The following is a 14,758-nucleotide window of genomic DNA, read 5'->3' as shown; positions in this document are numbered from 1 at the left end:
ATTAATTCAAATAGAAGGTTAAACATCTTTTTAGTGAATCACCTCATCTGGTCTTGGAACCCCTCTCCAAGATGGCCGCCAAGCTGGACACCCTAAACAGACTTCCAGGCATACACTAAATGCAGGTATCGCACATGCGTGCGCATGCGCACCGAATGAAGTGGCGAGTCACGGCCAGACCCGGACATGCATCACAGCACGTACCGGGGCCGGCCCACCCTACAGGAATTTTTGGATTTTTAAAGTGTCAGTGAGTACGCCGACATTTATACCACACACCTTAGCACGTGTGGAGGTATCGCACAGGTTTTCACTTGGCACCCCTCACCTTTGCCACTCACCTTTCACTCACCTGATCCTGAAGAAAGCCCTCTAACTCCTTCCAACGGGCTGAAACATGTAGACCGCTACACATAGTCAACTTAACGGTAATAATCCCTGAATAGTTGCACCAGACATATTTGTTTTTAGACATATCCTGTGCCGCCAACATTAAAATTAGAAGCAAGGATTTTCAGAGGTATTTTCAATTGAAAAAATTCACTTCACATAACACTTACTCACCAACACCAGCACCGCTGTAATTTGGCATTGTAGCACAACCAGGGGCACTCGGCCGCCCGGTTGGGACCTCAATGATGAAGCATGACACCAACCAGGTTGGTGTGTGAGGGGCCTTTTAAGAACACCTAAGGGGTCCAAGTTCATACTACATACAGTGATCAAACTACACACACATAGTGGGTCCGTCCACATTGTTTATGCTTATAAATAAAGCAATAATTTCTTTTTTAATGCAGCCTGTTTTCTTTAAATGAAAATGGGTTGCATTTAAAAAAAGACCCTGGAACCACTGCCTGCTCTGAAAAAATGTTTTCGCTACCAATCCCAGAGGGTAAGGGGTCCCTTGGGACACCTTCCCATTTGGGTTACCACCTACTTGAAGTAGGTAGTAAAATGTGAATGTTTTGCAACCGTATTTCAGTCCCAAAACATTCCTACATACCGCTGCCATTCGGTATTAGGAAGGGACACCCTGAACACGCCCCTTCCTAATACTAATCGGTATGTATTTACCTAATCATAAATCGGAATGCATACATGCCAAAATACATTTACTGATCACAAATGGCCCAATTATGTGAATTGGGTCATTTGCAACCATTAAAATGCATGATACATGTGGCCCCGGGTCTCCAGATTGCCAAAAATAATTTAGGGCTTCATGAGGCCCTTACACCAGCGTTATGTCAACTTTTGTGACGCTGAGGCGGTGTAAAAAAAATCACCACACTTTTCCATATTTACAAAGTGACGCATCTAGGTAAACCCCTGCACTTCATTATACTTGCGTCAGGAAGAATGTATGCGGGATGGGCATTCCTACGCAGGAAAGCCACATAGAAGTGACTACTTCTAGGCCATCCCTACGTCAAAACCTTACGCCTGCTTGAAGTAGGCATAAAGAGTGACACAGGGCTTTTCACATGGGGCTTCCCCATGTGAAAAGATACATAGCTGGAGTTGCGTCTGTTTTCAGACACACTCCAGCAATGCACCAATTTTGCGCCTATAGATCCATCAGGAAAACAAACGTATCTGTCAATCCCTGCAACATATAGCGCCGTACAGTAAATACAGCACATCCATGGTGTCACGATGAGGGCGCACTAAAAAGCGTCACATCCCTGTTTTACTGCTGTGATGCAACACTTTTCATAAATGAGGCCCTTACTGTTTACTGTTGTGAGTAGTGGATTGCACCAAGATATTTTGAGCGTGTATCCATGGACCAGAGTTCTTTTGGGTTACTTTCTTTTATGAGATTTTTGAGATGACAATGGGAAGAGAAGTTGCCCTTCTATGTGGGAATCGCTTGAGATAAGCTTGACACAATGTAATGACATCCCTCAAACTTCGTTACAGACATGCTACTCTTACGTGAGTCACCACATTCCCCCCTCATCATCATCGCTTGCGTAAGTCTTATTCTTGATAACGCTCATCAGCCGCTTCCTCGGTTTCATCAGTGTTAGCCTACCTCTGAAAGTGGAAATGCTACCGCTCACTACAGAACAATGAACAGCCCTTGCCTTTTATTTACAAGAATGCAAGGAAGAATAGAAGGAATATGACATTTGCCACCTACTGATTTGCCTATACTGCCTCGTTCTCAGTCCTAATATGTATATGTGAATACCAATAGGCATGACCTCTCCATCCATCTAAATAGACATGAACAATACTTAACTTTAAGACAATCTATGCCCAACTACAACATGGCATACATCACAGATGTCCCTTCATGTTGCACACCAGAGATTATGCCTGCCATAGTTCCCCCAATAAATGTAAGACGCCTGTCATGACGTCAAACAGGGTAGGACTAGGACAGAACTGGAACCAAAATAAAAATGGTTCTCATTAGTGAATTAGATAGCTAAAAAGCCGGTTTTGTTTGCAAACTGTGACAGTTTTGATCTTGTAAAGACATGCTATAGAAGTGTTTTGCAAGGTATGGAAAATTGCATCGATTTGAGATTGCTGCAGGCAATTTTGTTTTAATCAGGGAAATCAACAGTATAAACCGGCAGAATGGATGATAAACCAGGCCTTCAAACAGGCCAAATAAGCATTGGTAAATACAGTATGTTCCCCCTATACTAGAGCTATTGGCTTTGCCGATATCTTTCAGCCAGATTGTACAGCAGTGTGGCTGGTGTTCAGCATGGCTAAAAACTAGTGACATGACATAGAGTAGAGTGGCAATGAGGACAGGGGATTAGAGTGGCATAGAGTGGAATGGTGTAGACTGGCATAGAGTGGAGTGGGGTAGAGAGGAGTGTCTTAGGGGGGAGTGGCGTACAGTGGAGTGGTGTAGGGCAAAGTGGCATAGAGTAGAGTGGCATGCAGTAGAGTGGCATATAATGGTATACAGTAGGGTGGCATAGAGTTGGAAAGGTAGAGTGGAGTGACGTAGAGTTGAGTGGCATAAAGCAGAGTGGGGTAGAGTGATGTAAAGTGGAATGGAGTGGCATAGAGTAGAGTGGCATACATAGGAGTGGCATGGCATAGAGTGGGATACATTAGATTTGTATAGAGTGGAGTGGCGTAGAGTGGAGGGGCATAGGGTGCTGTGGAGTAGGGTGGAGTGGGGTAGAATGTTGTGGAGAAGAGTGGCGTAGAGTGGAGTGATGCAGAGTGGATAGACTGGAGTGGCATAGAGTAGAGTGGCGTAGAGCAGAGTGGCTTACAGTGGCAAAGAGTGGAGTGGAGTGATGCAGATTAGATAGACTGGAGTGGCATAGAGTAGAGTGGTGTAGAGCAGAGTGGCTTACAGTGGCAAAGAGTGGAGTGGAGTGATGCAGATTAGATAGACTGGAGTGGCATAGAGTAGAGTGGCGCAGAGTTGCATTGTGTGGCGTGGAGTGGATTGGAGTGGGACAGAGTCACATTGAGTGATAAAGAGTATAGTGGCATAGAGAGGGGTACTATAGAGTGGGGTGGAGTGGAGTAGAGTGACACAGTGTATAGTGGTTAATACTGGAGTGGCGTAGAGTGACGTGGCATGGTGTAGAGTTGAGTGGCATAGAGTGGAGTGGTACAGAGTGGCATTAGTGGCATAGATTGGAGTGGCGTAGATTGGAGTGGTGCAGAGTGTAGTGACATAGAGTAGAGAGGCATAGAGTAGAGTGGTATGGAGTGAAGTGGCATTGAGTGGCCTAGAGGAGAGTACCATAGAGTAGAGTGGCATAAAGTGGAAGGATGTAGAATGTTGTAGAGTGACATCAACTGGATTGGCATAGAGTAGAGTAGAGTGGCAAACAGTAGAGAAGCATTGAGTAGAGTGGCATACATGGGAGTGGTGTGTAGTAGAGTGGGATAGATTAGATTTGTATAGAGTGGAGAGGCGTAGAGTGGAGGGGCATAGGGTGACATGGAAAGAGTGGCGTAGAGTAGAATAGAGTAGAATGAGGTTGAATGGTGTGGAGTAGAGTGGCATCGAGTGGAGTGAAGCAGAGGGGATAGACTGGAGTGGCATTGAGTAGAATGGCATAAAGTAGATTGGCATAGAGCAGAGTGGTGTACAGTGGCGAAGAGTAGAGTGGTGTAGAGTTGCATTGTGTGGAGTGAATTGGAGTGGATTGGAGTGTCACACAGTCACGTAAAGTGGAAAAGAGTATAGTGGCGTACAGTGGGGTGGTATAGAGTGGGGTGGAGTGGAGTAGAGTGGTATAGCATAGAGTGGTGTATAGTGGTGTGGTGTATAGTGGACGGGCATGGAGTGGAGTAGCATAGAGTGGCATAGAGAGGAGTGGCATAGAGGGGGTGACATAGAGTAGAGATACATAGAGTGGAAAGGCATAGAGTAGAGTGGCATGGAGTGGAGTGCCATAGAATAGAGTGGCATAGAGTGGAGGGGTGTACAATGCTGTAGAGGGACATCAACTGGAATGGTATAGAGTAGAAGTGAGTGGCATTGAGTAGAGTGTTGTAGAGTGGAGTTGCATAGAATGGATTGGTATGGAGTGGCATAGAGTAGACTGGTGTGAATTGGCTAGAGTGGAGTGGTGTGGAGTAGCTGGGAGTGGTGTAGAGTGGCATACATTGGCTTTGAATAGAGTGGCGTAGAGTAGTGTGGCAAAGAGTGGAGTGGAGTGGCATAGAGTGGGGTGAAGTAGAGTGGTGTGGAGCAAAGTAGAGTGGCGTAGAGTCGAGAGGTGTAGGGTACTGTGGGATAGAGTGGAGTGGAGTAGAATGACAAGGAGCAGAGTGCTTTGGGGTGGTGTAGAGTAGAGTGGAGAAGGGTGCCATAGAGTACCTATGTGTGAAATGGAGTGGCGTATAGTAGAGTGGAGTAAAGTTGAATGCCGTATAGAAGACTGGAGTGCCGTAGAGTTAAGTGGCATAGAGTAGAATGGCATAGAGGAGAGTAGATTAGAGTGCCGTAGAGTGGAGCGTGCAGAGTGGCATGGAGTGGAGTGGCGTACAGTGGAGTGGTGTAAAGTGGAGTGTAGGGGCATAGAGCAGGAGCAGCCCTGCAGGTAAGAGCGGTAGGGCGGGTGGGGGGTACTCGACAGACGATGAAAAGGGAAAAATAAATAAAGAATTAATTTTCCCTCATCATCTGTCGAGTTTCCCCCCACCCCGCCCCACTGCCCACCGCTCTTACCTGCATGGGCCGCTCCAGATATAGAGTAGAGTGGCGTAGGGTAGAGTGACATAGGGTGGAGTAGAGTGGCATAGATTGACATTAAGTGGAGAGGTGTAGGGTGGAGTGGCATAGCATGGCATACCCTGGAGTGGAGTTGATGGGAATGGAGAGGCATAGATTAGATGTGCATAGAGTGGATTTTGGTATAGAGTAGAGTGGCATTGAGTAGTATGATGTAGAGTAGAACGGTGTTGAGTGGGATAGACTGATGTGGAGTAGAGTGGCATAGAGTGGAGTGGTACACAGTGGAGTAGAGTGGAGAGGTGTAGAATGGAGTTCTATAAAGTAGAGTGGAGTGGAGTGGCATTGCATGGCAAAGAGTAGAGGGGTGGAGAGCAGAGGGGTAGAGAGTGGAGAAGAGTAGAGTGTATTAGAGTGGAGTTAAATTGTGTGCAGTGGAGTGGTGTAGAGTGGTGTAGAGTGGAGTGGCATACAGTGACGTAGAGTGTCATGGCATAGAGGGGTGTGCCACAAAATCAACTGGCATAGAGTAGAGTGGCATGGGGTGGCATAGAGTGGAGTGGTGTAGAGTGGTGTGGTGTAGAGTGACATAGAGTAGAGCCGCGTAGAGTGGAGTGGCGTAGAATGGAGTGAAGTAGAGCCCTGTAGAGAGACTTTGACTTGCATAGAGTAGAGTTGTGTAGGGTGGAGTGCCATAGAGTGGAGTAGTGTGGAGTGGCATAGAGTAGCATGTAGTGGCGTAAAGTGGCTTAGAGTAGAGTGGCATAGAGTAGAGAGTAGAATGGCATACAGTGGAATAGAGTGGGATCATAGAGTGGAGTGGAACATCATTGAATGAATTGGAGTGGAGAAGAGTAAAGTGGTAGGGAGTGCTGTGGAGTGGCATAGAGTAGAGTGGAGTGTCATAGAGTAGAGTGGGGTGAAGTAGAGTTGCGTACAGTAGAGTGGTATGGGGTACAGTAGTGTAGAGTAGAGTGGCATAGAGTGGAGTGGCATAGAGTGGCGCAGCATGGCACTGTCTGTTGTACAGTGGAGTGGCATAGAGTAGAGTGGTGTACAGTAGACTAGGGTGGCATAGAGTAGAGTGGAGTGGGATAGAGTAGAGTGACGTGGAGTTGCCTACAGTGCAGTGGCGTAAAGTAAAGTAGAGTGAAGTGGCATAGAGTGGATTACGGTAGAATGCTGTAGTGTTGTATTGTGTGGAGTTAAGTGGCATGGAATGGAGGGGTGTAGCATGGTGTACACTGGAAAGGAATGGAGTGGTGAGAGTGGAATAGAGTGGCATTCATTAGATTTGTATAGAATGGATTGCCATATATTTGGGTGTCATTGGGTGGCATAGAGTAGAATGGTGTAGAGTGGGGTGGAGTGAGATGGGACGGAATAGCATGGGGTAGAGTGGCACAGACTGGAGTGGAATAGAGTGGAGTGGCATAGAGTGGAGTGCCATAGATTAGAGTGGAGTGCCATAGATTAGAGTGGCGTAGAGTGGTTTGTCATAGAGTGGAAGGGACTGGAGTGGTGTAGCGTGGTGTACAGTAGATTGGCATAGAAAAGAGTGGAATACAGTAGCGAACAGTAAAGTGGAATAGAGTGAAGTGGTATGGAGTTGCATTGAGTTGAGTAGAGTTACATAGAGTGGAGTGGAGTGGAGTGGAATGGAGTGGTGTGGCCTGGAGTAGACTGGTGTTGAGTTCAGTGACGTACAGCTGGGAAGAGTAGAGTGGCGTAGAGTGAAATGGTGTAGAGTTGCATTGTGTTGAGTGGAGTGGCATGGAGTGGCGTAGAGTGAAGTGGAATGGCATAGAGTAGAGTGGATTACAATTGAGTAGAGTGGCATAGAGTAGCGTAGATTTGACTGGTGTAGAGTGCTGTAGTGTTGTATTGTGTGGAGCAGAGTGGCGTAGACTGGAATGGCATAGCGTGGCATACACTGGAGAGGAGTAGAGTGGCGTGGAGTAGATTAGATTTGCATAGAGTGGAGTGTTGTACAATTGAGCGTCACAAGGTGGCACAGAGTAGAGTGACATTGAGTAGAATGGTGTATGTACAGTGGGTTGGAGTGGGGTAGATTGGCATGGAGTAGAGTGGCATAGAGTGGAGTGGCTTAGAGTGGCGAGGCATAAAGTAATGTGGTGTACAGTGGGGTGGAGTAGCGTGGAGTGGCGTAGAGTAGGGTGTCATAGAGTGGAGTGGCGTAGAGTGGGGTAGTAGAGCAGAGTGGTGTACAGTGACAAAGAGTAGAATGGCATAGAGTGAAGGGGTGTAGAGTTCCATTGTGTGGAGTGGAGTGGCGTAAAGTGGAGTGGAGTGGCATGAAGTTGAGTGGCATAGAGCAAAGTGACATACAGCAGCAAAGATAGAGTTGAGTAGAGTGAAGTAGCGCAGAGTTGCATTGTGTGGAGTGGCATAGAGTGGCGTAGAGTGGGGTGGGGTGAAGGGGAGTGGTGTAGAGTCACATACAGTGGCAGAGAGTAAAGTGGCATAGTGTGGGTTGGCATAGAGTGGGGTTGAGTAGAGTAGAGTGTTGAGGAGTTGAGTGGCATGGAGTAGAGTGGCGGAGAGTGCCACAAAGAGGTGTAGAGTGGAGCAGCATAGAAGGGCGTAGAGTGGCGTAGTGTAGAGTGGAGTGACTCAGAGTGGAGCAAGTGGCATAGAGTGGAGTGGCATAGAGTAGAGAGGCTTGAACTGGATTGGAGTGAATTGGCATGGAGTAGAATGGCATAGAGTACAGTAGCGTACTTTGCAGTGGCACACAGTGTGGTAGAGTGGCATTGTGTGGAGTAGCATAGAGTAGAGTGGAGTGGCGTACAATAAAGTGGTAGGAAGCAGAGTACCACAGAGTAGAGTGGCGTGGAGTTGAGTGGAGTGGCGTAAAGTGGATTGATGTAGAGTAGAGTGGAGTGGTCTAGAGTGGCCTAGAGTGGACTAATGTAGTGTGCCCTAGTGTGGCATTGTGTTGAGTGGAGTGGCGTAGAGTGAAGTCGTGAGAGTGGAGTAGTGTAGCATGGCATACACTGGAGTAGATTGAAGTGGCATGGAGTGGAATAGAGTGGCGTAGAGTAGAGTGGTAAAGCGGAGTGGCATAGAGTGGAGTTGCGTAGAGTGGGTTGGAGTGGGGTAAAATGGCATGGAGTAGAGTGGTGTAAAGTGGAGTGGCACAGAGTGGAGTAGAGTACAGTTGTAAAGAGTGGAGTGGCATAGAGTAGAGTGCCATAGAGTAGAAAGACATGGAATGGAGTGGCATAGAGTAGAATGGGATAGAGTTGCATTATGTGGATTGGCATAGAGTGGAGTGGGGTGAATAGAGTAGATTAGAATGGAGTGTAATGGCGCAGAGTAGACTGGAGTGGCATAGGGTAGAGTAGAGTGGCGTGGAGACGCCCAGAATAAAGTAGCGTAAAGTAAAGTGGAGTGATGTAGAGTAGAGTAGTGTAGAGTACAGTGGAGAGGCATGGAGTGGAATGGCGCAGAGTGCTTTAGAGAAGCATTGTCTGGAGTGGAATGGAGTGGAGTGGCGTCGCACAGTGTACAGTGGAGAGCATTGGTGTTTGAATGTTTTACTGACCTTAGTTCTTCCATGGAGCACCCCGAAGACATGTGGATGGGGATTGTGTGGGCTGGTGTGCGCTGATGCTTACTTCTCTGCCGGTCCCCTGGTGATGACTTTGCTGCCTCTTCTTTATCTTGCAGGAAACCGTCTCCCCTCCTACTAATAAGGGGCTCTTCAGCAACTGGTGCAGGATGTTCAGGTTTTGGTGAGCAGGGGCCTTCTGGCATAAGCCTGGGGAGGTGGATTCTCTTTGGTGTATCACACTATCGAGCTCGGTAGTTGATTACACTGCTAGGAGTGACTGTCCCTGGATGCCCCTCCATCGCCATGTTGTTTTGGGTCCCTTTTGTTCCTGTGTTACACCCTTTGGTGTTATTCTGACCCCCATTACAACATTTGATGAGCGAGTGGCTGTGTTCATGGCCCAACCTGGGATGTGCTTGACTAGGCCTACAGCTAGCAAGTTGTGCGCAACTGCATCTATCTTCTGTGCTCTTTTCTTCCTTTATGGGGTCATCATGGGGTGCATGCAACAAACTAAAGAGGATGGGACTGCAAGCGCACCCAATTAGGTGATCAAGCAGGGTGCTGGGAGCGGGGATAAGACTTATATGGATGGCAAGTTTGAGGTCCTTTCAGTAGAGTTGTGCTTTATCCGGGAAGACTGACGGAAACTGTTGGAGATGGTCCATGATCTGGAGGACACTATGCAATCCCTGACTCCTGCCATCCAATTTGTGCACCATTGCATTATAGCGGCACAAAAACGGTGCCTGGTGGCCCGGCAGAATGACCAGGAGGGTCGTGCCCACCGAAATAATGTACAGATTGTGGTGCTGCCTGAAAGGGTTGAGGGTGATTCACTGTTGGCATTCTTGGAGTATTGGCTGCAGGAGGTGGTGACCCCAGAAGACCTTTCCATATTTTTTGCTATGGAAACAAACTTTCAGCTCTCTTTAATGACTCCTGACAGTGGGCCTACTTCTTTCCTCCCTATGTGAAGCTGCTATTGTATCTCTTACAAAGAATGATAGGGACCTGCTCTTCCTTGACTCCTACCACGCGCTATAGATGCTTAACACCCACTACAACATCCTGACAATGTTTTATCCACCTGTTTTCTCCCTCATATGTGCTGTATGGTTTATCCTGATCAGACAGACTTTATTCCCATACGTAGCACCATGCCTAATATTTGTCAACTGCTCCTGTCTTTGGACCAACGGCAGCACTTCCCGGAAAGGGCGCTGCTTCTTTTGATGGACATTAAAAAAACATTTGACTCGCTCTTTTGGGAGTTATGCTACCATGTTTGGTATGGGCCTTGGCCTATCCTTTGTCAAGTGGATGAAGCTCCTCTACACTCGCCTACTTGTTAGGAACTGTGCTGCCTCTCTGATCTGGGAGGATTTTGTGGTTAAGCAGGGCACCCACTAGAGTTGCTCCCAATCCCTTCTATTGTTCGCCCTGACCCTGGAACCTTTGGCCCAACCAGTTCGCTTGGGCTAACACTTGTAAACGGCACCTCACTTCTGAATGTATATATCTCTCTTTATATGCAGATGATATGTTGTTGTATTTGAGGGGTGATGATGTTAACTAAAGGGGGCCGATGTCAGCGCTATCAGATTTTGGCTGCTATTCGGTAATGGAGGTCAACTGGAGCAAGTCCTGCGTCTATCCCCTTCAGGTGATGTAATGGAGTGCAGGACTATTCCCATGGCACTGGTGGTGGGAGCATTATCCTTTTCAATACTTGGGGGTTTCCATTTATAGTTTGGCAGAACTGTTCTCTGTCTGCAACTGCAGTTGCGCTCTTGTTGGTTTGAGACGGTCAGTAGCCTTCTGGACAACATTGCCACTTTCGATGAGAGGCTGGGTTGCTGTCTCCAAGACGGTTCTCTATCCTGCCCTGTCTCCTTTATTTGTTTGCGGCCCTCCCATTAGAGCTGCCCCAGACATTTTGGGGGGAACTTGACAGTATGCTGTTGTTATCATACTGGGGCACTTTGCGGTGCCATGTGGGCCTCTGGAAGTTGCGCCTACCAGCAACGGAGGGTCGCTTAGCGGCCCCCAATTGTATTATGATGCAGCACAATTACAATGGGTGGCTGGTTGGCGGTCCTGTCTCTGAGATGGTTTGGGTACCCAAAAGGGTGGCTCTCCATTCAAGGAGTTTTTGACCAGGGTCTTGCTAAAACCTGCTCTTCCCTCTAGTGTGCAAACTTTGAATTTGTTGATCAGAACAGAATGCTTTGTTTGGGGCAGGGCTCTTAGGAGGATGCATACCTAGATGCTGTACACGCTTGAGATTCTGCTCCTGTTTGCTCAGTGCTGGGAGCAACAGGGGTCTGGATGGGTCACCATAGGTGGACGACAGCCAGGGTCATGGTACTGGGTGATCTTTTTGCAGGAGGCCAACTGTGGCCATTTTTAGCACTCCAGGAGACTTATAACCTCTCTGTGCGACACTTTTTGCTCCACGGCATGCTAGTCCACAGGATACACGAATGGTGGAGACCTGGGGCTGCAGAACCACTGCACCACGACAGCCTCTGCCTTCTTTTTCTTATTTCGGAATGGACGAAGGTGGCCATGCTACACTATAGAGCTCTCCTGCAGAGGGCCCAGCTGCACCTAACGAAGCTATGTTTGTGCTGGGAGGCAGACCTTGGAATGCTCTTGACTGAACAGGCTTGGAGGAGGGTTCTGGAGTGCACCCCTAGGGTGCTTCGGAACGCCTGCTTCAAACTTATATAATTTTACTATTTACACCAGGCTAATCTCACCCCCTGCACATAGATGCTATGTTCCCAGCCACGATGTCAGAGTGCCCTCGATGTTTTTTGCAGGATACCGGCTTTTTCCATATGGTATGGTCTTGCTCCCTCTTGTCATCATACTGGGCTTTGGTACCCCAGGTGATCCATTGAGACACCAACCAGGAATTTGTGCTTAGCCCCTAGCTGTGTCTACTGAGCCTACACAAGCAAAACCACAGCTCGGAAAGCTATGGATAGATTTCTGGATCTGCTTGTTTCTTGCTTGCAGACAATTAACTATGAGCTGTAAGTCAGTGTGGAGCCTGGATATATATATAGTTGGGGTTTGGAGCTGATGAGGTGGGTGTAATGTGAAAGAGAGGAGATTCGTAGGGAGGAGGCCATGGGAGTTCGGCGGGTGCTGATTTTGCCTGCTTGGGACGCCATATTGCTGGCCTGTCCACTAGTGGACCGTGGGGGACGACTACTGTCGATGAGCAACTTTTGGGTGTTCCCTCGCCCACAGCTGCCCTGTTGGACATGGCACTGTTGCTGGAGGGCTGTCTCTGAGGATTCCTGGATATCATGGCAGGCCTCGCCATGGGTGTACATGTGTGTGCTAGAGGAAGGATGGGTGATTGGACTATGGAACTGGAGTATAGTGCAATGGGTCTTTTGGTTTGAGGAGTCTCCACTACAGGCTCACACCCCTCCCCATCTGCTATATTGGTTCTGATATTACTGGTCTTTCAAATAGTTTGCTGCCTCTTATACACTCTGCCTGATGATTATTTTGCATTGTTTTGTTAGTTTGTAATATTAATTAAAATATATATATAAAAAGAGTAGAGTGGCATACAGTACAGTTACGTAGAGTGGGGCAGAGTGGAGTGGCATAGAGTGGCATTGTGTGGAGGGGAATGGCGTAGAGTTAGTGGTGTTCAGTAGACTGGAGTGGTATAGAATAGAGTGTGGTGTAGAGTAGAGTGACTTGTGGAATTGTGGAGTAGCATAGAGTAGAGAGCTCTGAAGGGGTGTGGAGTGGCATAGAGTAGTGTGGAGAGGCATAAAGTAGTGTGGTGGGCATAAAGTAGAGTAGGGTAGAGTGGAGTGGGGTACAGTGCCGTAGAGTGCATTGTGTAAAGTGTAGTGGTGTAGATTAGAGTGGAATAGAGTGGCGTAGAGTAGGGTGGCATTGAGCGGCTTAGAGTGGTGTGGGAGGAGCTAACACAAGAAAGGAAGCGAAACCTACAGGAGCTAAGAAATTTTGGAAATGAGACTGAAAACGAAAACAGCTAATAGTATGCTGTGGGCGGGTTGATTCCACCGAATTGTAAACAATACGTCTCTGGGACAAGGTGTATGCACTGTGTAGGTGAGACCTAAAAACAGCCCTCACACTGACCTGTCAGACCAGCCCGACTGGCATTGCCTAATTGCCTTATAAATGAGTCCGACCTTGACAGTAAATGTTCTCACCTTTAAACTCAGAAGTACACAGGTAAGTGCTAAGCTAGGGTGAATATGATACTTTTAACCTTATAACCTTGAACCTAAAACTTAAATATATTTTAGGGTCTAGGTTCTATGAGATTGTATGAGAGATTGTTTTAATGTAAACAGACTAGATATTTCAATTTAAAAATAAAATCCGAAATTGCTTCAAAAACAAAGAACAAAATGTCTGAGTGTGAAAGCGAGAATTGAAAAATGCCGGCCCCCCCTTTTGCTGACTAGTCTTGCCTAATGGTAGAAACAGCCCTGAGACCAGCTGAGGGAAGCCTGAGCGGGGGAGGGGCAGATTAGTACGCACTAACACCTCGTGCAAAACCTAACTTGAACCAAAGGGTTCGAGTGTTTGAGTGGGTATGAAAGAGTCCGCACAGCTGGGACTCCATCATCCATCCTTATTCCGCCCACCCCCACCAACAATTACTAGGTTTGTTGCCCAGCGCACAATGGTGGAGACAGGATCAGAGTGTCAATCCTGTCACTGAACACTGGCTTATCATTTATGCAGCTCTGAGAGTCACAGAAGCACTTCCAATCTCCACAAGTGGGGAAAGGGACCTGTGCAGTGAGAGGAGCTTCTGACACCAAAGACAAGGTAACAGATGAAGACAGCTGCGGAAACCAGAGGTGGCTCCAGTCCTCCGCTATGGAGGAGGAGCGCCGCCTCCACTGTCAGTAGGTGAAAAATAAAACAAAAGTAAAATGTGTTTATTAACGTTTTTTTCCCCGGTCAGGTGAGTCTTTGGGGGCGAGGCAGACTGGGTAACAGTGACAAGGGGGAGTGGTGGGCACTGTTAAAAGTGCACATGTTGGTTTGGCCGGCTGTCTCAGGATGGCCAAACCGACATGTGCACTGAGCTGTTTCCGACCCGGGCTGCACTGCATTGCTGGGTTGGAGACAGCAGGCAATGGCTCCAAGTCTCTCCGGGAGCCAAATCGAGGGTGCTCAGGTCAATCCTGATGTCCTGCTGCCTTTGTAAGTTCTTTTTTATTGTTTTTTCATTTGTCCATTGTCCCCCCCCCCCCCCCCCCCCCGTCCTCCTCCCCGACCCCTCACGACACTTTTCTGACACCAGCCACTCCCGCAGGAAACGATCACAGAAGAGCCACGGTGAAGGGGAAAGGCTCTCATCTGCAGCAAGATCATTAGTAAGCCTTGTAACCTCTCTGCAGTCTCGAGACACTCAAAGCTTGATAGACAATGACAAGTTCATGATCAAAGTACAGTCTTCGTGGCACTGGGTGCAAGAGGGCAGCTCTAGTGACAGCAGTGGTAACCAAGAGACACAGCAACCCTGAAGTATTATGCCTCGGGTTCAGGAAAAAGAAAATTGCCATAATCTTTCACTGCCAAGCTTACAACAACACCCCTCCCCCATAACTTTCTGTCCACATAAGGCATCCATGCCAAATTTGCGTCCTTTTTTTCCAACATCCTGGAAATTCTAAAGGTTCCCAGGGTTTGTGAAATCCCCTGGAGTGGACTGAGAAATAAGCCAAAATACAGCTAAATGTGTTTTTGGGGGGAAAAATGGGAAAAAATGGAGGCAGAAGAAAGCATCTGTTTTTTGCCTGCAAAGGGTATCAACAAGGGGTTTGTGGTGCTAAAATCACAGTCTTCCCAGCTTTTAGGAACAGGCTGACATCTGTCAGAAAACTACATTTTCCTACACAGTTTTGACATTTTACTGGGACACAGACCATTTTTCCTATTTTTTGGTCTTTAAACCTCCTTACAGTTAGTGGTAGAAATGA

Source organism: Triturus cristatus, chromosome 3_1 (genome assembly GCF_964204655.1).
Source record: "Triturus cristatus chromosome 3_1, aTriCri1.1, whole genome shotgun sequence".
NCBI lineage: Eukaryota > Metazoa > Chordata > Amphibia > Caudata > Salamandridae > Triturus > Triturus cristatus.
This window is presented reverse-complemented; position numbering follows the sequence as displayed.